The sequence below is a fragment of the Scyliorhinus torazame genome, chromosome 1 (assembly GCF_047496885.1).
Source record: "Scyliorhinus torazame isolate Kashiwa2021f chromosome 1, sScyTor2.1, whole genome shotgun sequence".
In the NCBI taxonomy this organism is placed as follows: domain Eukaryota; kingdom Metazoa; phylum Chordata; class Chondrichthyes; order Carcharhiniformes; family Scyliorhinidae; genus Scyliorhinus; species Scyliorhinus torazame.
This window is the reverse complement of record NC_092707.1, coordinates 63041968-63069560: the sequence shown is the minus strand read 5'-3', so window position 1 is coordinate 63069560 and position 27593 is coordinate 63041968. Positions and strand designations below refer to the sequence as shown.

The 27593-nt window shown below is 47.5% G+C and overlaps 1 protein-coding gene across 1 annotated transcript in view; it reads left to right on the top strand.

The window, feature by feature from the left end:
- The window catches only part of LOC140408502 (transmembrane protein 132C-like), a 1621914-nt gene that overhangs the window by 1086300 nt on the left and 508021 nt on the right, over positions 1-27593 (top strand). The gene's annotated exons all lie outside the window — the stretch shown is intronic.

Sequence of the window (27593 nt, the reverse complement as noted above, 5' to 3'; positions counted from 1 at the left end):
CCCAAGTCCAGGAATCTTGACCGCATTCCTGGGCTGTGCAATTTTTAAAGCGACTTTGAAGGGTGCGGGTTGCTTCCTTTCAGAAGCTTGCTCCGGCACTACCAACCTGGTCAGCACCATTGGGGAGGAAATTCCCCAGTTCCCCAAAGGAAACATGTTTGATAACAGTCCAAATGCACTGATCTCTGTGGTCAATTTCACAATGTTTGTTGACATAAGTGGTTCCAAGGATTTGTACTTTGTGGTTTTTGAAACTTCAAAAGGCATAAGTCACACTTTTATTAGCTTGCCATCCAGACTTTATGTTCATCGGAGAAATCTATCAATGGATTATATTTTTTAAAAGCTTTCATGGAAGGGCAAAGCTTGACATGGAGCTATGAGTGGGCATAGGGATAGGTGGAAGGACAGAACCTACTATAGGGGTCATGAGGGGACATGGGGTTCATGGGAGGTGAGGTGACATAGATGGGACATGGGAAATTCTTGGAAGGTGAAGGGATGTGAAGGTTGAGGGCTGGAGGATCTTTGATTTTTTCCCCACTGGGACCAAGTCCCACAGCACTGAGGCAGGCGTTTGAAGCAGCCCACCTCGGCACCTGGCAACCCCGGTGGCAGCCTCCATACTTCTTCCCGGTTTGGCTGGCCCAACTCCAACCTGCACACAGCCCCCAGCAATGAAGATTGGTGAGCACTTTCTCCCGAGGCAGGTGGGCCAAGCTGGGAATTTACCTGTCACAGGGGCAGTCTGAGAAAGACCTTGCCCTACCTTGCGCATCCTCGGATCCCTCTAACTTACCTTGTCCTCCGTTCCCTGGGTTTAAATTCAGGTATCCCTCATTATGTATCATCTTGTGTTTCAAAATAGAAAATATTGGAAATTTGGAGCACGAGTGCATGTAGTGTAAGCCACTCCCGCCGCTGTGAAACGGGCGACTGGGAGGCCGGAAAATCCCGCCCCTAATTTCCCCAAACCTTGCTCCTGCTGAGCCTGGCAATGTGCAAGGAACATGGGATTCATGAGTTTACTCTGCACTGGCTTGTGAGGTTAAAAAAGAGCTGTCGTGTTGGCCTTAGTCAAGGTGTGACAAATTAAAAGAAAACTCATTGTGGCATGCTGACCTTGCCATCAGTGTTGTGTAGGGAAAGATGACATTGGGCGAGATTCTCTGGCCTTTCTGCGCGTGTTTCTCAGCCCCGGGACGCGGTCTGCCATTGGCCTATGGAGGGATCTTCTGGTCCAGCCACTGTCAAAATTTCCCATTGAATCCACCTCATGCTGCTGGGAAATCCCCGGCTGCGGAGCGCCGTTGGCGGGATCTGAAGATCTAAATCTAGCTTCCAGATTCTCTGAATATCATCTATCAATTGAACCTTTCTGTCACCTCCCTCCACACAACCTCAACGATGAAGGTGCCTTTTAATGAGAAGCTGGGTAACTCTCCATGAGCTCAATTCTGAAAGGGAAAACTGAGCATGCAGGGCTGGTTAATTTATTCCCCCTGATTTACTTGTGGCAAAACAAATCTATTCGCCAGAGAAACTACACCAGAACAAAGAACAAGATAGCACAGGAACAGGTCCTTTGGCTCTCCAAGTTGGTCATAATACCAACCTTGGCCAAAACCCACAGCACTTCCTAGTGCTGTATCGCTCTAAGCCCATCCTATCCATGTGTTGGTGAGATGCCGCTTGAATGCCGTCAGTGTATCTGCTTCCACAACCTCCCCTGGCAGCGCGTTTCAGGCACTCATCACCCTCTGTGTAAAAAAAACTTGCCTCGCACATCTCCTCTAAGCGTTGCCCCACGGACCTTAAACCTATGCCCCCTGGTGACTGACACCGCCACCCTGGGAAAGAGTGCTTGCCATTAGGCAATGGCAGCACTTTTGTGAACTACAGTATTTGTGGGTTTGTGGAGAGCAGTAGCCATTAGTTAATTACATTTAAAGAGCGTTTTGGTCCAAATATTGCCCCTGTCTTCTGAATTACATTTTATCATGCAGATCTTTTTCAGTGAAAATGATTCATAAATGATTATACTTTTCAACTTGTTGCGCTGGAAGAGGTCAGGGCTGGCAAAATACTCATCTGAAATGATTAGAAATGTTCTGCCGGTTAATGCAGTGAGACCTTGAGCAACCACACTATACTTGAACACTGCAACTGTCAAAATGACCATGTAATGAGGAATGTAACAACAGGAGTGTATTTGTGGGCAGAGATGGGGTAGGACTGGGGGAGGGGGGGAGTTGGGGTATATTTGTTGGGAAGGGGGCGCTCATCAGGGCTTGCTCAGCAAGCACAGGTGTTCTGAACATCACTTCATTAGTGTTTGATTCGTGTCCACCGGAAAATGAACAAACAGACTTTAAGCCTGCGCAAAATTCTATTGCAGGTCGTTGAAAAACAATTTAATGTTTGGTCAAGGACTCATCCATCTTCTCATTCTTTTGAATTAACTAAATAGACAGGTTCTGCTTGTAATCAATAAGGATGCCGAGAAAATGACCCTTACTTTTCATTATTGGTCATGATCAGGTGAAGCTCTAACGAGAGCATGAAGGCAAGCTATACTTTCTTACTAAATGTTTCAAGGACGTGCCTGTGGGTATCTGGGTTTGTGGGATCACGATTCAGCTCTTTGACCAACGTAGAGTTTAACCCACAGGTTGCATTTGTACACATGTTCAGGAGTGTGTGTGGCTGAGGACCTGAATTGCTGTGTGGGTCAGTGTCTGGGTCTGTGTGTAGGTCCAAGTCCGGGTCTGTGTGTAGGTCCGAGTCCGGGTCTGTGTGTAGGCCTGTGCTCAGGCCGGTTTCTGGGTCTGTATGGATCAAATCCAGGTTTTTGTTTGTAACAATGTCCAGGACAATGGGCGGGATTCTCCGACCCCCCGCAGGGTCGGAGAATCGCCAGGGGCAGGCGTGAATCCCCCCCCCCCCCCCCGCCGGTTGCCGAATTCTCCAGCACCGGAGATTCGGCGGGGGCGGCAATCGCGCCGCGCCGGTTGGCGGCCCCCCCCCCCGGCGATTCTCCGACCCGGATGGGCCGAAGTCCCGCTGCTGGAATGCCTGTCCCGCCAGCGTGGATTAAACCACCTCTCTTACCAGCAAATCTGAAAGATCAGTCTACATGAGCCACTGTTTATTTCTGTGTTTAACTATTCACATTGTTTTTGTTATTTTTTTTAAATTTAAAGTATCCAATTAATTTTTTCCAATTAAGGGGCAATTTAGCATTGCCAATCCACCTACCCTGGGTTGTGGGGGTGAAACCCACGCAAAAACGGGGAGAATGTGCAAACACGGGCAGTGACCCAGAGCCGAGATCGAACCTGGGACCTCAGCGTCGTGAGCTATTCACATTTTAAAAGTGAATATACCTAGTTGGCTGTAAAGTGCACTGGAAGGTCCTGAAGTTATGAAAGGTGCTATATAAGTGATTCTCTGGTCCCGCTGCAATGAATGGGAGACTTGACTGAGCGCCAAATTCTCCGTCCTCACTGGCAGCGGCAACGGGCTGACCCGCAACGGAGAATCCCGGCCTCTAACTATTTTTTTCTTTCTTTATATGTCCTCTCAAGACGGATTCCAACTTATAAAAAGAGTTTGAATTAAGTTCACAACCACTACTAATGGTGAGAGGCAGACTCCGATGCGCCACAAATTACAAATCCTTGGCAGTCATCCTTTAGTCGTCCCCTCTCTTTGAATCATCCTCCCATAAAAACCAGAAACATATATCCAAGTGAGTAATTAGAAAGGTCACTTTTCAAGAAGTTTGAAGCAAAGACCGACCTATTTCCTATTTGACATTAATATCCCACATGAGTGAGATTAAAAATTATGTAGTTGACCTGTTGCTTTGCACATTGGAAGTCAAGGCCAATGGGATTATTTAGGTTGAGCTGGGTGGATAAGCAGTCCAAAATGAGAATGCAAACATCGACAATTAAATTCTAAGATAAAAGAAAATTACTGTGGATGGTGGAATCTGGAATAAAAACAGAAAACGCTAGACAACCCAGGTCTGACAGCATTTGTGGAGAGAGAACCAAGCGAACGTTTCGAGCCTGGATGACCCTTTGTCAAAGCTTGATTTTGACAATTAAATTGTTACTCTTAGGACCGCAAGTGGAGGCCCAAAGATATTACTTTACTGAGGAGGGGGGTCTGTCACTCAGTGGGGCTTTTCAGTCAACAGATTGCTCAGTTTTCGCGAGTTGAATTGAGAGCCACAATGATCCTCGATGAGAGTAAAGCTTATTTTGTGACATCCAAGGATTTGATTAGTATGGGTAGGGTCTGAGACGGTGCTTTGTGTGGGAAGTCCAGCTGCTCCATGATGTGATGCAAGGACTCAGCACACTAGGAGGGGAGCAATGTTTCAGATGTTGGTGGATGGTGAACACCATTATATGTTATTTGTTTTCAAATCCCTCCATGTCCTCGCCCCTCTCTATCTCTACAACTGCCTCTCATCCTTAAAGCCTTCAAGAGTGATGTGTTCATAAGAACATAAGAAATAGGAGCCGCAGTAGGTCATCTGGCCCCTCAAGCCTGCTCCGCCATTTAGTAAGATCATGGCTGATCTTTTTGTGGACTCAGCTCCACTTACCCGCCCGCTCACTGTAACCTTTTATTCCTTTACTGTTCAAAAATCTGTCTACCTTTACCTTAAAAACATTTAACGAGGCAGCCTCTGTCATAATATGCACCCATGCACATCATGAGGTAAAAACAGGCAGTGACAGACAACCAGGTAGGCCAATCAACATACAGGACAGAACACAACCAATCACCAGACAGAACACCAGAGGGGGGCTTCCAACTATAAAACACACGAGGCATCAGCACTCTGCCTCTTTCCACTGGTGACAACTGTAGTGGCAGTCAGGGTGTATATATCAGTCAGCACCTTCTGCACGTGGATCAGAGCTAGCCTGGTCTAGTAAGTTAGAGTTAGTACACTTAGAGTAGTAGAGTGTCAACCCACAGCCAGCTGTGTGCATTGTTACAGAAGTTCAATAAATCGTATTGAACCAACGCCTATATTTGGTGTATGCTTTACAGTTCATCTGCATCCTGTTGCTGTCCATGTTACCCCAGGGTGAATAACACGACAGCCTCAACTGCTTGACTGACAGGGAATATCACAGATTCACAAACCTTTGGCTGAAGAGGTTCCTCCTCAACTCAGTCCTAAATTTGCTCACCCTTATTTTGAAGCTAAGCTCTCTAGTTCTAGTTTCACCTGTCAGTGGAAACAACCTCCCTGCTTCTAGCCTATCTATTCCCTTCATAATTTTACATGTTTCTATAAGATCCCCTCTCATTCTTCTAAATTCCAATGAATATAGTCCCAGTCTACTAAGTCTCTCCTCATAAACTAATCTCCTCAACTCCGGAATCAATCTAGTAACCTCGTCCCTCCAATTCTGGCCTATTGCACATCCACTACTTCCATTTCTCTACCTTTGGTGGCCGTGCTTTCAGCTGCCTAGGCCCTAAGTTCTGGAATTGGTTTTCTAATACACTTCATCTCTCTCCCTCTCACTCCTCCCTGAAGATGCAAACACTTTGATCAAACATTTGGCCACATGTCCTTGTGATTTGGTGTCACTTTTTGTTTGATAATGCTTCTGTGAAGCACCTCGTGGTATTTTGCTGCTTTAAAAGCACATTGATGTTGTGATTGACTGATCACATTGCAATGCACATAACTCAGTCATCCGTCCATTGCTGGTAGTTTCCAACTGCTACTCTGAGGTGTGTTGGAATTCTGAGCTTTGTTAAGGCGAAGAGTTTGCCCCTGTGTGTTGATTGTCCTTTTAAGGGGAACACAGCCGAGTAAGAGTCACCTGGCCTGGATGACCAATCTGTGATACAGTGTGGTGAATCACCCCATGATAAGAGAGGCTCCTAGGCAGAGACATTTTGGGGAGCTAGCTGCAGACAGGCAGTTGCTGTACAATACTTATTAATAAATATCTTTTTAAGTCTGGGAAAGTGCATCTTTACACCCTGGTAACTAGAAACAATGTTCTGGATTTTACCAGGCCGATGAGGTGGGAGAGCGGCAGGGAAGCCCCATAGGTTACATGGGGGGGTCCCGACAGAATCAAGTGTCCTTCAGGCTCTTAAGTGGGCACTGTCAGGCCTCCCCGCGATTGAGGTTCCCAGGAGCAGAGATCCCGCCCACCCAGCATGGAACAATCTGAGGCCGGCAGTTCATTATCGCCACCAGCAGGAGTGATGGCAGTTGTTCTGGGCCAGAGTTTAGAGAACTCCAAAGTGTATCATGGAGTTCACCTGACCCACAACTTTTCATAGATTGTGGTATGGGGAGCACACGGCCCACTCTACAGGTGTGGTAGAGCAGAAATAGAAAAGTATTTTTAAAAACAAAACAATGTTTATTCTATGAACTCAAGTTAACCTTTTTAAAACATACAGTGAACATCTTAGCAACCATCAATTCAAATACAACCCCCAAAGAATACGACACTAAGTAATCCACAATAACTTCCTAAACAACATCCAGAAGACAAAAGAAACAACTTTTAACAGAAGCACATTAGGTTTACATTCACTACTAAGAACATTTATAATTCTGAATTCACCAAATGATCAAGTGTTAGTCTTTTCATGGCAGAGAGATCAACAGTACACCTGCTCTGTCTGGCTTCAGCTCGAACACTGAAAACGAAACTAAAACACACCCTGCAGCAAACAGCCTAAAACAAAAGTAAAAAGCTGACAGACAGTCCAGCTTCACCCACTGTCTGGCATCACTGCAGTGTTAAACACCCATTTCTTAAAGGTACTCTCACTACAGATATTTATATACGCACCCATTTATAAACACCCATTTCTTAAAGGTACTCTCACATGACACAGTGCACTCCCCAAAGGCCCAGGCCAAAGATGAGTGAGGGTGAGACGGGGGCCTCAAGATGGGTGTCATGGGATGGGGTGAGAGGCAAGGACAATGGAGTGGCTTTCACCCCAGGTTGATTGCAACCATTCCCCCAAACCCAATAGGGTTTGCTAAGCAGCCTTCAGAGGGCACAGGAGAGCTCTGCGACTCCCATTTGACCCCTGAGCCACCATTGTATTGCACTGGGCTTAAGAATGATGTGGCATTTGGCATATTAATGAGCTCAATTGGCATGTCCCTGTCGCCATCTGGGAATTCCACATGAACTCCATCCACCCTCCTACTTAATCAGGGAAGGTTTTCCCACCACCCAAAGGGCCTCTCACATGATTGACTGGGCCTGGCCGCCATGTTTTACACCACAATGAGCTGCACTAAATCCAGTACAATGGTTACTGGGTGAGTCATGAACTGCCGTACTACTTCAAAGGACAACATGCTTTTTAAGGCAAGAGCCAAACTGTTACGCTTGGGCCAGTGGTATTATTGTGAATAACCTTAGCCACAACCATGCTGCATTCCATCCAATCCTACCCTCTAATATGGAAATGTGGTGGGATAGAACATAGAACATATAACATACATATAACATACAGTGTAGCATGAAGGTACAGTGGACACACAGACCAGTTTAAACTTAAAGTTGTCGGGATTGCAGAGCAGACAAGTAATTATACAGCAGCTAGAGAATTCAAGGTACCGGAAGAGAATGTGAGAGACTGGAGGATGCTCTCCACACAGTTTAGGCAAATTCCGATGAATGAATACACAAAGAGAGGAAAGCCAAGCAATGTGACCACGGTTGGCAATCAAAGTTGCTGCCAATGATAATCACCAGATTGGCCTGTCAGGCTTGAACTTTCCAGTCCCGTTGTGGCAGACGTGCCAACCCAGCCAAAAGTCCATTAACTTCGACAGCACTGGTAAATCCCGACAGTGGCCACTTAAGAGCCTGAAGGACACTTGATTCTGTCGGGACCCCCCACCGGTAAAGAGGACGGGATCGAAAATACCTACAATCCTTTTCTTGAGATCCATCCAATTCCTCACCCTGCAGCAAGCAAGAAAACCAGATATTGCAGATTGCAAAAATATTGAGGAGATAAATCATCCCAAAATAGCAATTCCCAAAAGGAGTAATCATTCACTTTCACAATAAAGGATGGATGGACGAAGGTGACTTGAAATTATGGCTGAGGAATGTTTGGGGTTTCCAACCAAGAAGATTGCATAAAGAAAAATGTCTCCTCATCTCAGACCACACCTTGTGGATGATGTTGTTGCTGAAGTTAGACCGCAAAATAGTAACATCGCAGCGACTCCTGGTGGTCCAATCGGCCTTGTTCAACCATCAAAACATCTCGCTCAACAAGTCCTTTAAGGATAGCCCATGAGAAAAAAGTGGAATGACTGGATATTCATCAAATGGGGTAGCAGAAGGGCTCCAACATTAGCAACCCTGTGTGAATGAGTTGTCCAGGCCTGGGATGAAATCAAAATGGAGACTGTCATTAAGTCATTCAAGAAAATGCAGTTGATGGCACAGAATTGTGGAATTCTATGGCTGATGACAACAAGATTGCTGATGAAGAAGATACTGATCGTCCACATGATGATGCCATTCAAGAAGCAGATTGGGACAGTTTATTTGATTCTGAAGATGAGGACACCTTATACAATTGCAGCATAACCTCCCTCGTCTTAAACTCCATCCCTCTAGCAATGAAGGACAAAACTCCATTTGCCTTCTTAATCACCTGTTGCAACTGTAAACCAACTTTTTGCGACTCATGCACTAGCGCACCCAGGTCTCTCTGTACAGCAGCATGTTTAATATTTTATCATTTAAATAATAATCCCTTTTGCTGTTATTACTACCAAATGGATAATCTCACATTTGTCAACATTGTATTCCATCTGCCAGACCCTAGCCCATTCACTTAACCTATCCAAATCCCTCTACAGATTTCCGGTATCCTCTGCACTTTTTGCTTTACCACTCATCTTAGTGTCGTCTGCAAACTTGGACACATTGCACTTGGTCCCCAACTCCAAATCATCTATGTAAATTGTGAACAATTGTGGGCCCAACACTGATCCCTGAGGGACACCACTAGCGACTGATTGCCAACCAGAGAAACACCCATTAATCCCCACTCTTTGCCTTCTATTAATTAACCAAACCTCTATCCATACTACTACTTCACCCTTAATGCCATGCATCTTTATCTTATGCAGCAACCTTTTGTATGGCACCTTGTCAAAAGCTTTCTGGAAATCCAGATATACCACATCCATTGGCTCCCCATTATCTACCGCGCTGGCAATGTCCTCAAAGAATTCCACTAAATTAGTTAGGCACGACCTGCCCTTTATGAACCCATGCTGCATCTGCCCAATGGGACAATTTCCATCCAGATGCCTCGCTATTTCTTCCTTGATGATAGATTCCAGCATCTTCCCTACTATTTGTTTTCAATTTGATAGATTTGATGAATTTATAAACAAATGTCTGCTCCATTAAGGTTATTGTTTGCAAACAAAAATTTGGAATAAAAGTACTGCTGACTGCTTTTGCACTACTTTTGCGGATGGGCTTGGTGGAAACAATTTCCAACCTGCAACTCTGCGATAGGGAGAGGGTGGATTTCAACTCCTCGAACCTACTACTTGCATAGAAGTCGATCTAAAATTTTGACCTAAAAATGTAGTCTTATCTACTCATGTAAAAATCGAGTTATATACAGGAAGGATATTAAGAGCTGGAATTCCCTGGTCCTGGGGCAGGCTTGGGCGTAGTGGGAACAGAAAAATAGTGGGAAACCTGGTCAGTACTGCTCCCCAATGTATTCCTGCTGTCGGAATCCTTTCCCAGAGATGAGGATCATCACCCTGCTGAACAGATGTGGGCAGCCAATTTAAATAATTAAGGTCCCAATTAGGGGTGATTTTTGTTTGGGAGGAGCAGGTGAGCACTGCTATTTTTCCAATGCCAAAGTCCTCCCCTGCCATGTGTTGAAGCTGCCAGCTCCTGGGAGGTAGCCTCTCCATGGTAGGTTGGGAGCCATTGGAGCCTTTACAGGGAGGTTGGTTGCCCCTGGGAACACAGTTCCTCTGGTCTGGCTCCCAGTAAGTGTAGGCCCGTCGCATAATCCTGCCTTGTGAATTCTCAAAATCGATGCCAATTTTTAACTGTTTGGATAGCAGAAATAGACCACCCGAACCTGAAACCTGAATGTCAAATCAGTTTCTCATGACTACATTATGCTGTTACCTATAGGCTCAGTAACATTTGCATTTTGAGATTGGAACTGAAAATGCTAGGGGCGGCATGCGGTGCAGGGGTTAGCACTGCTGCCTCACGGCAGTGAGCACCCGGGTTCGAATTCCGGCCCTGGGTTACTGTCCGTGTGGCGTTTGTACGTTCTCCTGGTGTCTGCGTGGGTTTCACCGCCACAACCCAAAGATGTGCAGGTTAGGTGGATTGGCCACACTAAATTGCCCCTTAATTGGAAAAAAAAATAATTGGGTACTCTAAATTTTTTTAAAAAGAACATAAAATGCTGAGAATTCACAGCAGATCAGGTAGCATCTGTAGAGAGAGAAACAGCGGGCGCGATTTAACAACCTCGTCACGCCCGGCTTGGTGTCGGGACGAGGCCAGCCTTTTGCGGATATGCGATGTTCGACAGAATCTCATGCGACGTTGCAATCTGGATCCCGCCCTCACTGGGCATGGTCTGGATCAGCATATTTAAATAAACTCATTTAAATATGCGTTTGTGAGAGTCTCCCAGCGCCCAGGACCAACCGCCAGGAGTCCTCGCCAGGGTGCCATTTTCCTTTCCACAAATGTGTACCAGTCATAATGGACCCTCGGGTGCAGGGCAGGGTGGGCACCCTGGCACTCCCTCTGCACCTGGGCACCTTGGAACTGCCTGCCTGACACCCTAGCGGTGCCACCTTGGCTGTGCCAGGGGGCAGGGTGGCACTGCCAGGCTGGCAGGGGGCACGGCCAAGGTGCCAGACTGGCAGTGCCTGAGTTCCCAGTGCCAGGTTGGCACTGCCAAGGATTGGGCCCGGGGGGGGCCTTACCAAGTGGGGGAGGGGGGTGTCCTTACCAAGTTGGGGGTGGGGGTGGCCTTACCAAGTTGGGGGGGGGGGTGAGGGGGTATTCACGGGGACCTCACTGTGGTTGGGGGAGTGGTGTTGAGAATGGGAGGGGGTGGGTAGCTGAAAGTGTACCAATCTGCGTGGAGGCTTAGGAAATGACTCCAGTGCGGCCTCAGCCGAGAGATACTCGGCGAGGCCAAAATAAACGGCGAGTGCTGTTGAAGAACGGGGTGTTTTGCGATGCTTCAGACGTGTTGCGAACCACTATTATATTGTACATACTGTTCTTACTTATGGTACTTACTGTTCTTACTGTTTCTTACATGTCTGGGTTTGACCCTGCTGTCTCCACCCCTTGGGCTCAAATATAAAGGTAGCTAACCTCCAGCCCTGCCCTCATTCTGGGACCGGCTGCCAGCAGGTGTCTTTTAGCTGATAAAAGCAACAGTTTACTCTTCCGACTCTCGTCTGTCGTCATTGATGGTACATCAATTTAATCAGCTAAAGTTTTAAGATGGATCCATCACTCAAGCCTGATCGCCTGGAGCTGGACCCCCAAGCAGCCGACCCCACTGCCACGTTTGAACACTGGTTAAGCTGCTTTGAATCTTACATTGATTCCTCCACCGCCGCCGTCGCTGAGACCCACAAGCTGCGAGTCCTCAACTCGCGGGTGAGCCCGCAAGTTTTCCTTCTTATCAGAGACGCTACCTCGTACGAGGATGCGATAACGCTGTTGAAGGGGCAGTATGTTAAGAAAATCAACGAGGTGTACGCTAGGCATCTCCTTGCCACGAGGCGACAGCGCCCCGGAGAATCGCAAGCTGAATTTCTGCGCGCCTTGTGGGTGCTCGGCCAGAACTGCAGTTGTAAGGCGGTATCAGCTGCCAAGCACACCGGATTGCTGATCTGGGCCTATGTCGCAGGCATAAGATCTAATTACATCCACCAGCGCCTACTAGAAGGGGGTACACTCGACCTCCAAGACACAGTACAACTTTCGGACTCGTTGGAAGTGGCCTTCCATAACATGGATGCCTACACCTCCGACCACGCGGCACCCTCGTGGACGTCGTGGGCGCCGCCATCACCCGGCCCAGGGGCACCGCAAGCCTGCGCTGCGCAGCGACCCGCCACCTCCGGAGGCCCGAAATGTTACTTCTGTGGCCAGGGTAAGCACGCCAGACAACGCTGCCCAGCGAGGAGCGCGATCTGCAATGGGTGCGGAAAGAAGGGCCACTTTTCTAAAGTCTGCCAGGCCGACCCTGTTTCTAAACCCAGCAATGCTGCGTGTAGCCCGCGGGGACCGCCCCCATCTTCCACATCATCCGCCACGTGCAACCCGTGGGGGCCGCCATCTTCGACGCCACCCGCCACGTGCGAGCCGCCATCTTGGCCACCATCTTCGATGCCACCCGCCACGTGCGACCCGTGGTGTCCGCCATCTTCAACGCCACCCACCACGTGCAACCATTGGGGACCGCCATCTTGGAATCACCCCGCCGCCTCCCGGAACCCCTGCTCACCAGATCGTACGCTGGCCTCTTCTACCCTCGATCAGCCCACCCACCTTCCGAAGCTCGCCTCCATCACCCTTGACCAATCTCGACCTCATCACCTCACTAAATCCATGATGGCCTTCCGGATCAACGGCCACGAGACGACCGGCCCCTTTGACTCCGGGAGCACGGAGAGTTCCATTCACCCAGATACGGTACGGCGCTGCTCCCTCCCAACTTTACCCGCGACCCAGAAAATCTCCCTGGCTTCCGAATCACATTCTGTGGATGTCCGTGGGCACTGTGTCGCAACCCTTACAGTACGGGGCGTTGAGTACAAAAATGCCAAGCTCTACATCCTCCCCCAACTCTGCGCTGCCCTACTACTAAGTCTAGATTTCCAATGCCGCCTCAAAAGTCTTACCTTGGAGTTCAAGGACCCCTGCCCCCTCTCACCGCCTGTAGCCTCTCGACCCTGAAGGTCGCCCCACCCCCGCTCTTTGCTAACCTCACCCCGGACTGTAAGCTCGTCGCCACTAGGAGCAGACGATACAGTGCTCGGGCAAGGCCTTTATCAAGTCAGAGGTCCAGCGACTCCTGCGAGAAGGGATCATAGAGGCCAGTATTAGCCCCTGGAAAGCCCAAGTGGTGGTCGTCAAAACTGGGGAGAAGCACCGGATGGTCATCGACTACAGTCAGACCATCAACTGGTACACGCAGCTTGATGCGTACCCTCTCCCCCGCATATCTGACATGGTCAATCGATTTGCGCAGTACCGAGTTTCTCCACTATTGACTTGAAGTCCGCGTACCACCAGCTCCCTATCCGCCCGGAGGACCGCCAATACACTGCCTTCGAGGCAGATGGCCGCCTCTACCACTTCCTCAGGGTCCCCTTCGGCGTCACCAATGGAGTCTCGGTCTTCCAACGGGAGATGGACCGAATGGTTGACCAGTACGGGCTGCGGGCCACGTTCCTGTATCTGGATAATGTCACCATCTGTGGCCATGACCAGCAGGACCATGACGCTAACCTACAACATTTCCTCCACACCGCCAAGCTCCTTAACCTTACATAAAATAAGGAGAAATGCGTTTTCCGCACAACCCGCCTAGCCATCCTTGGCTACGTTGTGGAAAACGGAGTCCTAGGGCCCGATCCCGACCGCATGCGCCCCCTCCTGGAACTTCCACTCCCCCACTGCCCCGAGGCCCTGAAGAGATGCCTGGGGTACCTTTCTTATTAATTTTCATATTGGGTCCCCAATTATGCGGACAAGGCCCGCCCGCTCATTAAATCCACCATTTTTCCCCTGACGGCTGAGTCGCGGCTGGCCTTCAACCGCATCAAAACAGATATTGTCAAAGCCACAATGCACGCAGTAGATGAGTCCATCCCGTTCCAGGTGGAGAGCGATGCGTCTGACTTTGCTCTGGCCGCTACCCTCAACCAGGCGGGCAGGCCCATGGCTTCCTTCTCCCGTACCCTCCAGGGCTCCGAAATTCGACACTCCCCCGTCGAAAAGGAAGCCCAGGCCATTGTGGAAGCTGTGCGACATTGGAAGCATTACCTGGCCGGCAGGTGATTCACTCTCCTCATTGACCAATGTTCGGTTGCCTTCATGTTTAACAATACGCAGCGGGGCAAGATCAAGAATGACAAGATCCTAAGGTGGAGGATTGAACTCTCCACCCACAGCTATGATATCTTGTATCGACCTGGGAAGCTCAATGAGCCCCCAGATGCCCTATCCCTCGGTACATGTGCCAGCGCACAAATAGACCGACTTCGGGCCCTCCACAATGACCTCTGTCCCGTTTTTTCCATTTTATCAAGGCCCGCAACCTGCCCTTACTTCATCGAGGAGGTCGGACCATGACCAGGGACTGCCAGGTCTGCGCGGAGTGCAAACCGCACTTCTATCGGCCGGATAGAGCACACCTGGTAAAGGCCTCCAGCCCCTTTGAGCGCCTCAGCATCGATTTCAAGGGCCCCTCCCCTCCACTGACCATAATGTATACTTTCTCAACATCATTGATGAGTACTCAAGTTTCTCTTTCGCCGTCCCGTGCCCTGACATGACCTCTGACACAGTCATCAAGGCCCTGCACGGCCGTGGGTTCCTCCCCTCCATAGCTTCCAGCACTCCCACAATTCTTAAATTCTGGAGTTGCGACCAGTTCTACTGGTCGTCGTCCATTTCCTAAGGTTTAGAAGTCTCCCTGTCTCCTGCTGGCAGGAGGTCCTTCCCGATGCGCTCCACTCCACCCGGTCGCTCCTGTGTACCGCCACCAATGTGACCCCTCATGAGAGGATGTTTGTCTTCCCCAGGAAGTCCACCTCAGGGGTCTCGCTCCCATCCTGGCTGACGGTTCCAGGGCCCGTCCTCCTCCGGAAGCATGCGAGGAGTCACAAGTCAGATCCCCTGGTCGAACGGGTCCTTCTCCTCCTTGTTAACCCCCAATATGCCTACGTGGCACACCTTGACAGGCAGGAGGACACAGTCTCCCTTCGGGACTTGGCACCCGCAGGTTGCCCAGCGACCATCACCACTACCCCCGACTCTACACTGTCTCCCTCTGTTGCTACTCATGACTCTACACCGTCTCCCTCCATTGCTACGAATCCTGAAGATGACACAGTCCTGGATACGCAGGTCTCAACACTTCATCCGCCACCAGTGTCCTCACCACAGCCAGGACTGAGGCGATCACAGCGGAAGGTTAGAGCCCCCGACAGACTCGATCTCTAATTCAACCCGTAAACTTCACCCCCGCCGGACTCTTTTTTTAACAGGGGGTGAATGTGGTGAACCACTGTATTATATTGTACATACTTATTTCATAGAATTTACAGTGCAGAAGGAGGACATTCGGTCCATCGAGTCTGCACCGGCTCTTGGAAAGAGCACCCTACCCAAGGTCAACACCTCTACACCTTATCCCCATAACCCAGTAACTCCACCCAACACTATGGGCAATTTTGGACACTAAGGGCAATTTATCATGACCAATCCTCCTAACCTGCACATCTTTGGACTGTTCTTACTTATGGTACTTACTGTTCTTACTGTTTCTTACATGTCTGGGTTTGTCCCTGCTGGCCCCGCCCCTCGGGCTCAAGTAGAAAGGTAGCTAACCTCCAGCCCTGCTCTCATTCTGGGACCGGCTGCCAGCAGGTGTCTTTTAGCTGTTTAAAGCCACAGTTTACTCTTCCGACTCTCGTCTGTCGTCATTCATGGTACATCAAGATGCACATAGATTTGTTTTCCCGTTGAATTGTGCCCAGCGCGAACATTTCTGAACAATGTTTTCGACATCTAGCATCCCACAGCATTTTATTTCAATAAAATATTGAGATCACTTTAATATACTTGACGATAGAAAATGCTTTATAAAAGATAGATACTGCTGCGGTGTGCAAAGAGCATTGTGAATTTTCCTTTCTGAGCCATCCTTGTTGTATTCAGTATGGCAAGCTGCCCTTTTTGCTGAGCAGATTGAAATGGTGACATGTTCACACAAATGAACCACAAACTTTTCATGTTACAACATGGCCTGCTAGTCGCAGTTTTGTGATGTCTGTAGTCTACGCTGGGAACAAACGTTGATTAATCGTAACAATGGCAGAAATCAAATCTGCACAGTTTAACTCCCAGCCTTTTGAGATATATTGAAGTAGTTTGTATACAAGTGTGTAATAGGAGGGAAGCAACAAAGCTGTAAATGTCACCGCTGTCAGTCCCACACTGAACCGAAAGGAAAAGTCAAGTTCAACTACAACCTGCGCAAATTTACAAGTGAATGGCAATATATGTGACTTTGAAGGAATCAGCAAGTGAAATTTTAATCTACCCAGGCACAATTGCTTATATTTGTGGGCAGCAACCATTGAAATTTTGCTGAAACGTGATCATGTCTGTATTTTGAAAACAAAATAATTATTTTTATTGCAAACAAAATCATCAAATTCTCAAAATAGACATGTTTATTTTTCATGGTGCTGTCATTTCACCATTCAAGATTTAGAGAGCTGATTTTCTGGAAGGTAAATAGTTTGGGGAAGTTGGGACTATTCTCCTCGGAAAAGGGGTTGGGAGAAGGTTTGATGGAGGAATTCAAACTCATGAAGTGCCTGGACAGAGCAGATAGAAAAATAGAACATTACAGTGCAGTACAGGCCCTTCGGCCCTCGATGTTGCGTCGACCTGTGAAACCACTCTAAAGCCCAACTACACTATTCCCTTATCGTCCATATGTCTATCCAATGACCATTTGAATGCCCTTAGTGTTAACAACTGTTCCCACTGTAAAGAGGTGAGGGAGATATACGGATAAACCTCGAGTGGTTAGGACCTGGAATGCACCATCTGAGAGTGTGGTGAAGGCAGGGTCAACCGAGGTATTCAAGAGGGGATTGGAATATTATTTGAAAAGGAAGAATGTGTAGGTTTACAGAGAGAAGGCAGGGCAGCGGTACTAGGTGCAATGCTCTTTCAGAAAGCCAGCACAGACATGATAGGTTAAATGGCATCCTCTGTACTGTAAAATTCAGTGATCTCTCTTTTCTCTACCGATGCTGAGGGGGTTAGAAAGGTGTGGGACCCCTGAATTTGGCACGCACAGCATAGGTCTTCCCCTGACAGGCACTTGCTGTCAGAAGCAACCCAAGGCCTGAAGGTCTTACTTGGAGAAAGGTTAAAATAACCCGTCTTCTGTGGCACCCCTTTTCTACTTCCTCCTCGACTGCCCTTCTGATTTTAGTAGTGTCATGGCCTGAAGTCTATTGCTAGCATTTTGGGTGCCCTGCCTTTGGGCATGCTGAGGAGAAACACACAGGAATTTGACATGGGCAGGTTGGAAATCACCCCTCCTGCTTCCCCTGATCCAAGTCTGCTCCCACTGAGAGAGCCTTAGAAATCCCATGGCAACGTCATCTGAGCAGAGACCTGATGAGTAAGTCTCCAGGCCCCCTGTCCTCGCTATGAACCCTTCCAATATGTTGTCATGAGGAAAATTGTCCTTCAGAAGTCGCTCTTCATTAATCGCATTCTAACGTTCGCTGCAATAACACGCCAAGGTTCCTCAGACAATACCTTCCAAACCCACGACCGCCAACATCTGGAAGGACAAGAGAAGCAGATACCTGGGAACAGCACCACCAGGACGTTCCTCTCCAAGTCACTTCAAGTGACTTAGAAATATATCCCCATTCCTTCATTGTTGGTGGGTCAAAATCCTGGAACTCCTTCCTGATTAGCACAGTGGGTGGGTGTATCTACACCACATGGACTGCAGTGGTTCAAGAAGGCAGCTCGCCACCACTCTCTGAAGGGCAACTCGGGATGGGCAATAAATGCTGGCCTCACCACATCCCATAAATGAATTTTAAAAATGTGTTAATCATTGAATATGCAAGGGGGGATTTATGATTTTTTTTGTTGGAAGTTTTGCATCTCGCCAGGTCCTTAAAATGTAACCTTTAATTAATGACTTAATTACAGAAAAAATATTACATTTCAGGGTTATTAAATCAGAGCCTCTCTGTTTAGTGCAGATGTTCGGCTGCTGTTGAGATTGATGGCATTCTTCTATGTCTCAATACTGAGAGGTATTCAGTTTGTAAAGCAAGAATTGCAAGGCTGACATCCTAAAATGGAATACAGCATATTCCCAGAGAGTTTTTATAACTCAGCATAGAGTTTTTTATAAATACTATTATTGTAAATTTATTACTTATAAAGCCTGCCATGGTCCTTAATTAGGTAGTCCCTGTTCAGATTCAAGTGTGATGCGAGATGGCATACAAGCATCTGGCAGTATAAGAACAAATCTATCACATTTACTGTCTAAAACTGTCTGATGTAGTTATCTTTACAAAGGACCCTGATGCATTATATTTAGTCCTGCCCTCAGCCTAGTAGTTTCCCAATTTTTCGATCAGAGGTTCTAAAATCTTGATATATAAATAACCAGTTTGCTAAATCTTTCTGCCGTAAGCTTCTCTTTTCTCCCGTCCTCTCATGAAGTTGTCACTTTTATTTCAGTTTGACTTTTCAGGCACCAGTCTGTTTATTGCTTCAGTCAAACAGCCAGGGAATGGACAGAATCTTAACATCTTCAAAAATAATTGCCGGTCAGGACCATTTGCAAGTACCAACCTCAAACGTGCGCGCCTACTCATGTTCCCCGAAGCAGACAGTGCCCTGTCCGCGATCCAATTAAGGATGGTGGGCACGTTCCTGAGGGGAGGACAGCAGTTCCACTGTCAGAATTGGGTGCTGCTGCTGGAGGATGGGCACTGTGAGGGTGCCTTCATATTGAGGTGCCTTCTGATGAGGCGGCAACGTTGCTTAGGTAAATTGCCAAACGATCACCATGAAGGGTATGGGGAACCCCTCCACAGGATGGCCTGTAGCTGCAGCTGTACTAGTTCATCTTGAGTGCTCTGCTGGAGGTTAAAAGTGTAGGAAACCTTCTGGGCTTCTCAGTCAGTCACCCACAAACCACGTCTCTGCTTTGGCCTGGGGTTGGTGGGGGGGGTTAGTAAATCTGCTGCCAGGAAGATCTTGGTGGTCTCCCCAATCTTCCCACAATTGGGCACTTAAATGTGCAGATTGTTTACCCGCTGCTGCTAATTGTCCATTCCCTTTGATGCTTCGACCTGGCCTCTGACAAGATCAGCCAAAGAAGGGGCCTCATGCCATCCCACCCAATGGCTGCCTGCCCTACCTTCAGACCCATCTCCTCAAACCCATAAGGTTCTGCCAAATGTCAGCAAAATACTTAGCAACTGAGTGCATTAATAATAATAATCACCTATTGTCACGAGTAGGCTTCAATGAAGTTACTGTGAAAAGCCCCTAGTCGCCACATTCCGGCACCTGTTCGGGGAGGCCAGTACCAAACTCGCATCTCTCCTCATCTAGGACACATGTTCAGATTTTCAGCAGGGACCACTTGAGAAAGATGAGGAGAGAAACAACCTGGGATGGGTTTCCATCTCCCAAACTCAAGGTAAATGGGTGCACCCCAATAGATACCAGGAGATGGATTTCATTGGCTGGAACTGAGATTAGGAAAGATGACATAGTTATGTGACGAGATTAGTGATCCAGAGGCCTACAAACTGGGCTTGAGTTCAAATCCTACCTTGGTAGTGAAGGAATTTAAATTCAGTGAATTAAATAAATCCAGAATTAAAGAAAAAAATCAGTAGTGGTGTTCATGAAGCTATAAAATATTTGTGAGAGCGTAGCTTCTTCAGTAATGTTCTTCAGAGAAGGTAATCTATCATCCTTTACCAAGTCTGGCCTACATGTGACTCCAGACCCACAGCAATGCGATTGACTCTTAAATGCTTCCTGAAATGGCCCAGCAAACCAGTCATTTGCATTGAAAATTGTGAGAAATATTTTTCCTGAGAAATAAAAATGGATGAGCTACAGGTACCGATCCACACACAGCCCGGCCAACACTGCAAAGTCCTCTGTACTACCATTTGGGGGCGTGTGCCAAATTGGGAAAGCTGTCCCATAGACTAGTTAAGCAACAGCAAGGCATAGCCGTACTGTAAGAATCACATCTTACAGCCAATGTCTCAAATCAATGTCTCATCATCATCCCTGGGTATGTCCTGTTCGACCAGCAGGACAGACTCCAGACAGATGGAGGCACAGTCAGGTGGGAGCAATCCTGGAAAACCTCAACATTGGCGCTGAAGCCTGAGTAGTCTCATGGCATCAAGTAAAACATGGGCAAGGAAACTGTCTGTTCATTACAGCCTACTGCCCTCAGGGCTAAATCGCTGGCTTTGAAAGCAGACCAAGGCAGGCCAGCAGCACGGTTCAATTCCCGTACCAGCCTCCCCGAACAGGCGCCGGTATGTGGCGACTAGGGGCTTTTCACAGTAACTTAGTTTGAAGCCTACTTGTGACAATAAGCGATTTTCATTTCATTTCATTTTCATTTTCATTTCATTTTAGCTGGACTACTCCTCCATGTTGAATATCACTTTTAAGAAGCACTGAGGATGGCACAGAATATACTCTGGGGTGGGGGGGGGTTTAATGTCCATCACGAAAAGTGGCTCAATCGCACCAGTTTGACTCCTGAAGGACAAAACTGACAGACTGAGTTTACAGCAGATGATTTATGAACCAACACAAGGGTATCTCCAATCTACCTGTCCCATTACAGTATTAGTAGGAGTGTACACTGCAGCGTCCTTGTGGAGATGAAGTCCAACTTCACACTGAGGGTACCTTCCATTGTGTTGTGTGGCATTGCCTTCATTCTAAATGAGATAGAAACAGAACAGATCAAGTAGCTCAAAACTGGGCATCTATGAGGTGCCAAGCTCTTGAAGCCACAAGATAGGAATACATCAATGACAAATAGAGCTCAGTGATCCCGCAACCAAAGGATCAGATCAAAACTCTGCAGTCCTGCACATCCAGTTGTGAATGGTGGAGAACAATTAAACAACTAACTGGAGGCGGAAGTTCCACAAATATCTCCATCCTCAATGATACTGGAGCTCAGCACATGAATGCAAAAGACAAGGCAGAAATGTTTGCAACCATTTTCAGCCAGAGTGCCTTGTGAATGATACATCTTGGCCTCCTCCTGAGGTCCCCACCATCACAAAATGTCTGTCTCCAGCCAATTCAATTGACTCCATGTGAACTCAAGAAATGGCCAAGTGCAGTGGGCATAGTAAAGCTTGTGCGACCTGCCAACATTGCTGCTGTAGTGCTGAAGACTGGTACTCTAGAACATGCTTCACCCGTAGCAAAGGTGTTCCAGTGCAGCATTCGCCGAACAAAATGGAAAACTGCCAACAAAAGCTGGATAAATCCAATCTAATCAACAACCATTCATAGATTCATAGAATTTACAGTGCAGAAGGAGGCCATTCGGCCCATCGAGTCAGCACCGGCCCTTACAAAGAGCACCCTACTCAAGCCCGCGTATCTACCCTATCCCTGTAACCCAGTAACCCCCACTTAACCTTTATTGGACACTAAGGGCAATTTAGCCTGGCCGATCCACCTAACCTGCACATCTTTGGAATATGGGAGGAAACCGGAGCACCCGGAGGAAACCCATGCATACACGGGGAGAACGTGCAGACACTGAACAGACAGTGACCCAAGCCGGGAATCGAACCTGGGACCCTGGAGCTGTGAAGCAACTGTGCTAACCACTATGCTACCGTGCTGCCCACTGTCTATTCTCAATCGTCAACAAAGAATTGGAAGGGTCATCGACTATTATCAAGGACGCTTATTCTCCAATAACATGCTCACTAAAGCTCAGTTTGGGTTCTGCTAGGTGGTGGTTAGCACAATTGCTTCACAGCTCCAGGGTCCCAGGTTCGATTCCGGCTTGGGTCACTGTCTGTGCGGAGTTTGCACGTTCTCCCTGTGTGTGCGTGGGTTTCCTCCGGGTTCTCCGGTTTCCTCCCACAGTCCAAAGATGTGCGGGTTAGGTGGATTGGCCATGCTAAATTGCCCATAGTGTCCAAAATTGCCCGTAGGGTGGGGTTACTGGGTTATGGGGATTAGGTGGGGTTACTGGGTTATGGGGATAGGGTGGAGGTTTGGACCTTCGGTAGGGTGCTCTTTCCAAGAGCCGGTGCAGACTCGATGGGCCGAATGGCCTCCTTCTGCACTGTAAATTCTATGTCTATGTCTATGACCCTTTAACTCAAGACCTCATTACAGCCTTAGCCAAAGGAGCTGAGTTCAGAGGTGAAGCGAGAGTGACTGTCCTGACATCAAGACAACTTTGATTGACTTCAATTTTACCATGACTCCTTGATGTTACAATGGGAATCAGAAGGAAAACTCTCCATCAAATTTTCTCGGTTCTGTACATTACGACGTGCTCATATATAACAATGATTTTTTTTTAGATCTTTCACTCAAGGATTTGAACTTCCGTAACCTTATCTTTCACAATTCTTTTGTCAGACAGTGTAGGCAGGTTGATTGCTCCTAAGTGACAGTGCAATTTGCGGCTACTTGCTTTCCAATCTTATCACCATTTCTATCTGAAAGTCATCAGGCGCTCCATTTCACCCTATACAATTCCTGAACTCAATCCATCTTTGGAAATGATGATGTGGAGATGCCACCGTTGGACTGGGGTGGGCACAGTAAGAAGTCTTACAGCACTAGGTTAAAGTCCAACAGGTTTATTTGGAATCAATGGCTTTCGGAGCGTCGCTCCTTCATCAGGTGAGTGAAGAGGTATATTACACAAACACAGACAGACAAAGTCAATGAAGCAAGATGATACTTTGAATGAGAGTGTTTGCAGGTAATTAAGTCTTTGGAAATGCCATGTACAAATCCAGAGTCCTGACTCTGCGAGTGCTGAGGTGGGGTTTCAAGGAGCAGTATTATCTTGTTTTATAATTCATAGCTCCTTGTTTCAAAGAGCTAATATTTTACTTTCGAGATTGTTTGCATAATTAATGGTATAATTATTTTAAGTAATTGCAGATATATATACAAGTGGAGCTGAATAAATCAAGCATTACAGGCTTTCCGCAGATATTTACATGCCTGGAACCGAAGCCTGCTGTGTGTTGTCCTTAGCACAAAATTAATTTTTATGAAGCAGTTACTTGTTACCTGGCAATAATAGCTCCCTCGCAGAGCTGGGAGCTAGAATAGGCTGAGGAAATGCTCAAAATTGCTGACGAGATACCGGTGTTTGTTTTATGCTGTCACAGAGGGTTGTAAATGTCTTCACCTGCAGTATTTATTGACCAATTTGCGTTCGATAAATGAAAAATGAAAAAATGAAATGAAAATCGCTTATTGTCACAAATGAAGTTACTGTGAAAAGCCCCTAGTCACCACATTCGGCGCCTATTCGGGGAAGCTGGCACGGGAATTGAACCGTGCTGCTGGCCTGCCTTGGTCTGCTTTAAAAGCCAGCTCTTTAGCCCTGTGCTAAACCAGCCCCGTATGCCACGTGATTTGTTTCTCCTGTCACATTCCAACGGCTATGCTTCTTGCTGCAGTTTCAGCAGCCGCTTTGATTGATGCCAGGATTTTTCCCATCTTGGAATAATTCTGAAAGTTTAATTTCATTTATTTCTTTAATGTAGGATCCCATTCATCCGAAGCAAGAGTAGAAAGTGCACAGCGGTCAGGATCTGATGAAGAATTCCACCTGAACTATTAAGCCCAACCTGGTTAGATTTCTTTCAGGAGGCTCACTTAGTTGCCAACGGACCTGTTGATATTATTTATAAGGATTCACAGAAAGCTTTTTTTGACAGGTGTTGTACTTAGTTACTTTACAAGATCCCTGGGTTGGTGCGAGATTAGTTACCAACATGGCGGAGGAGGGTTGGCCTCAATAGAAGTGATTCAGCATGGGCATATTGATCCTTATTTTCTGGATACCAAGAGGCCAACTTTGATGGAGATGAATCCTCGCCAGATAGATGTGATGGTCATTAGTCATAGGTGTGCTCCTTCCATATTATGAAGTAGTTGTGTGGGTAACGGTTAGGGTATTGTTGAAATTAATAAATATTGGAGTTTTCTTTGTAATTGATTGGAAAACACTGAGAATATTGTATGGGGTTGTCCTGGAGTGAGTATAGAGGGTGGGATTTTACTGCCTCGCGGTAGCAGGGGGTGGAGAATGTGGTGAGCCGTTCAAAGGTCCATTGACCTCGGCAGGACTGGAATATCCTGTCCATGTCAGGAGGTGTAAAACTCCGCCCTCAGTTTCTATTTTGAAACATATATTCTTGCACTAAATGCTAAAAAGAGAACAGTTTTCTTTTCTATCTGTGCACCTGCAACAAGCAAATTAAGAGCATGGTTTTCACTACAAAGGCGGGTCGCTCAACTCGGGGAAATTTCACGACTTGGGAGGCCTGGCCCAGTTTAAAGCGGAGGTTTATGCACAGGGTTTTCAACCCAGAGTGAGCAGTTGCAGGTTAGAGTCAGCCTGCTGACTCCAGAAGCAGATACTTGGTGGCCATGGAGGCGAGCGAGTGCTGAAGTAGACTGGTTACCAGGCCCGCCTCGGAACTCTGGGACTCAACTCCCGGTTCTCACCCCTCACAGCACCTCTTCGCCTTCTCACTCCACATGGCCCGTCATACCATCCATGCCAACTCACGCCCCACTGCCATTACCCATAGCCCCTCATACCTGCATGTCAACGCAATGCCAACTCATGTCCTTTCCATGCCCATACACTCAGTTTACCAAAGAGCCATATAATAACAATGGGGAGTGTGGATCAGCTGAGAATAAAACACCCATTCAGAAATGTTATTTGAAAAAGCACCTGCTGTTTCTACAACACTATAAAAGAGTCAATCAGGCAGACCATTATAGTATCAAAAATAGAGGCTTCAAACAGTTCACACTTATTTTGTGCATATAAACATTGAAAATTTGGCAAAAGAGATCGCAGAAAGAACAACTTTATATAGCCACTTAAAGAAGCAAAGTCAATCATTCACTTCACTTGTGAAAACAGTTTCCCTGTTGAGCGAATGTTTTTATTAGTCCGGCAAACCTGCGGAGTGGCTAGGAGGCATGGGTGAGATCTTTTGACTGTACCTTTCAAACGTTTCCAAAATCTAAAGTACAGTTCATGCCTCCTCTGATGGGACAAAACTACGAGTCATGAAGAAGCTGGCCAAATCCTGCATTGTGGTTAGCTGGGCGATACCTATCCCTGCAATTAGGTCATCAGCCCAGGATTGGGTGTGGGCTCACTACCCACACCTTTAGCCCACACTGGTGGAAATTGCCAGCACTGGAAAAGGGGACAGGAATCCTGGAATTGGGCCCCCCCCCCCATCATTTTTTAATGACTCCAGGGTCATACCGACTGCAAGAATCCAACCCGAAACAATCTGGTTGCTTGAGCAGACTGACAGAAGCATGCGACTTTGATGGGTTTCTCGACAAGGCAGTAAGTGAGAATTTGTGCTTGGAAGGAAAAGTCAATGCAGAGGATTGCTAGAGCTCACAATATAGTACTTGGGATGGACATAGCTGCCAGTTGTACAGGGTCCAACCCTGTGGGAGGTGGTGAAAGAAATCATTATCCCAAAAGTAGAATATCATTAAAAGTACCGGTTTATGTAGCTGACTGTTGCCAGAAACAAGAAGGTGCTGCCAGATTGGAAATTGGGAAAAGCGAAATAGCACGGTGAGGAAGCAACAGAAGTGAAGACAAAAATAAAGGGTGGGATTCTGCCGTCTGTCCCATGGCGGGATCCATTGCGAGCGAGAATGGAAAATTTGGCGTTCCAGCCAAAACTCCACTCGCTTTCAGCGGCACCGGCAAATCCCAGCCACGAGCGAGGGCGGAAGGTTTTGGCCATGGTCTCCATCATGCTGATTTTGGCGGTAGATTGAAATTCCAAGCATGACAGATGAGGTTGGTAAACAGAAGACTCTGCTTCTTATTTTCTTCCCAGCGATTCGGTTGGCAGAATACAAATGTGGCACACCAGCCCCCCAGCTTCCCTGGGTGGTGTGTTGATCTATCCTGCAGGGAGAATATTAGCTGCAGTCACCGCGGGGCACTTGAAGTCAAAGTTTGCTCGGCTTTCTGTTAATACTACCTTCAGTAGAATCACATATTTAATAAGGAACAAGATACAAGTGCAGTAAACGGAAATAAAGAAATGACATGGTTCAAGAGTAAAGAAAGGAATCGCCTGGGCTCGAAACCCTTCTTGCAGCTGAAGACTGCATGAAGCATCAATGCACTAAATCCTCCCACACAAAATGCATAGGGATAACAAGCTAACATGTTGGAGGTGGGAGACGATCAAAGAGTTGAGAAGCTTGAGTAATGTATTCTTATTGATCAGGATCTTTGATGTTCACTGTTTTGGAACATTACCTATATTGTTCCGCTAATAGAGATCGAATGATTTTTTAATCTTCTTTGCAGTTTGGTTCCCTGCTCACAGTTTCACTTTGATGTTTGCCCGTTGCTGGAACCAGTTTACTCCTGCTCATGCAGCAGCACATCATTTGGCTAGGAGTTGATTTGGAGATTATTTTACTAGTTGATGCGGAAAATATCACAGCGTCTATCTGTGACACAATTATCTTTCCCGAATGAATCCCACGCATTTTACAACATTACCGAACTTGGTGTCACGTGCCCTTACAAAACAAATTGAAGGGTAGAAAAAGGCCAAAAGACTTGAAGAAACAGACATGAAAGCAATGAAATAAATTGGGGATATAAACCGATATTGACTCGGTATGGAAAGGGGAGGTGCCTCACTTTGGTGGCCATTCTTTGGTTTTCTGTGTGGCTTTTGTCCCTGGACACTTTGCAGTGCGCCAATCATCAGGGGGTTTTCTGTAAAATAATGGGGGATTTCTCTCAGCCCGGGGCCAGGCCGGAGAATCCCGCGACCGGCGCGAATCGCGCCACGCCACCCCGATGCCGGGATGCTTGCGGAGAATCGGCACTATTGGCGGCGGTCGGGGGCTGCGGGGGATTCTCGACCCAGGATGGGCCGGGCGTCCGTCGCAAAAAACCCGAGTCCCGCCGGCACCGTTCTAACACGCTCTCAGCCGGCGGGATCTCGGTGTGGAAGGGTCCGCGGGCGGCCTGTGGGGAGGAGGGGGGCTCGAACCCGGGGGGGTCCTCCAATGTGGTCTGGCCCATGATTGGGGCCCACCGATCGGCGGGTCGGCCTCTCTGGCTGGGGGCCTCCTGTCTACCGCGGCGGCCCCTGTAGCCCTGTGCCATGTTGCGTTGGGGCCGGCACGGAGAAGGAAGCCACTGACCATGTGGTCCGCTCCAGTGCCGTGCTGGCCCCCTGTAGGGGCCAGAATTGCTGATCCTGAGGCCGCGTTGACGTCGTCGAGAAACGCGACGGCATTTCCGACGGCGTCAACACTTAGCCTCAGGATCACAGAATCTCGCCCAATGGATCAACATTACTCAATGAAAAATTTTACAATTACAGTGACTGGGCCAGTCAATGTTGATTAATAGTAACAAGTGCAGAAAGT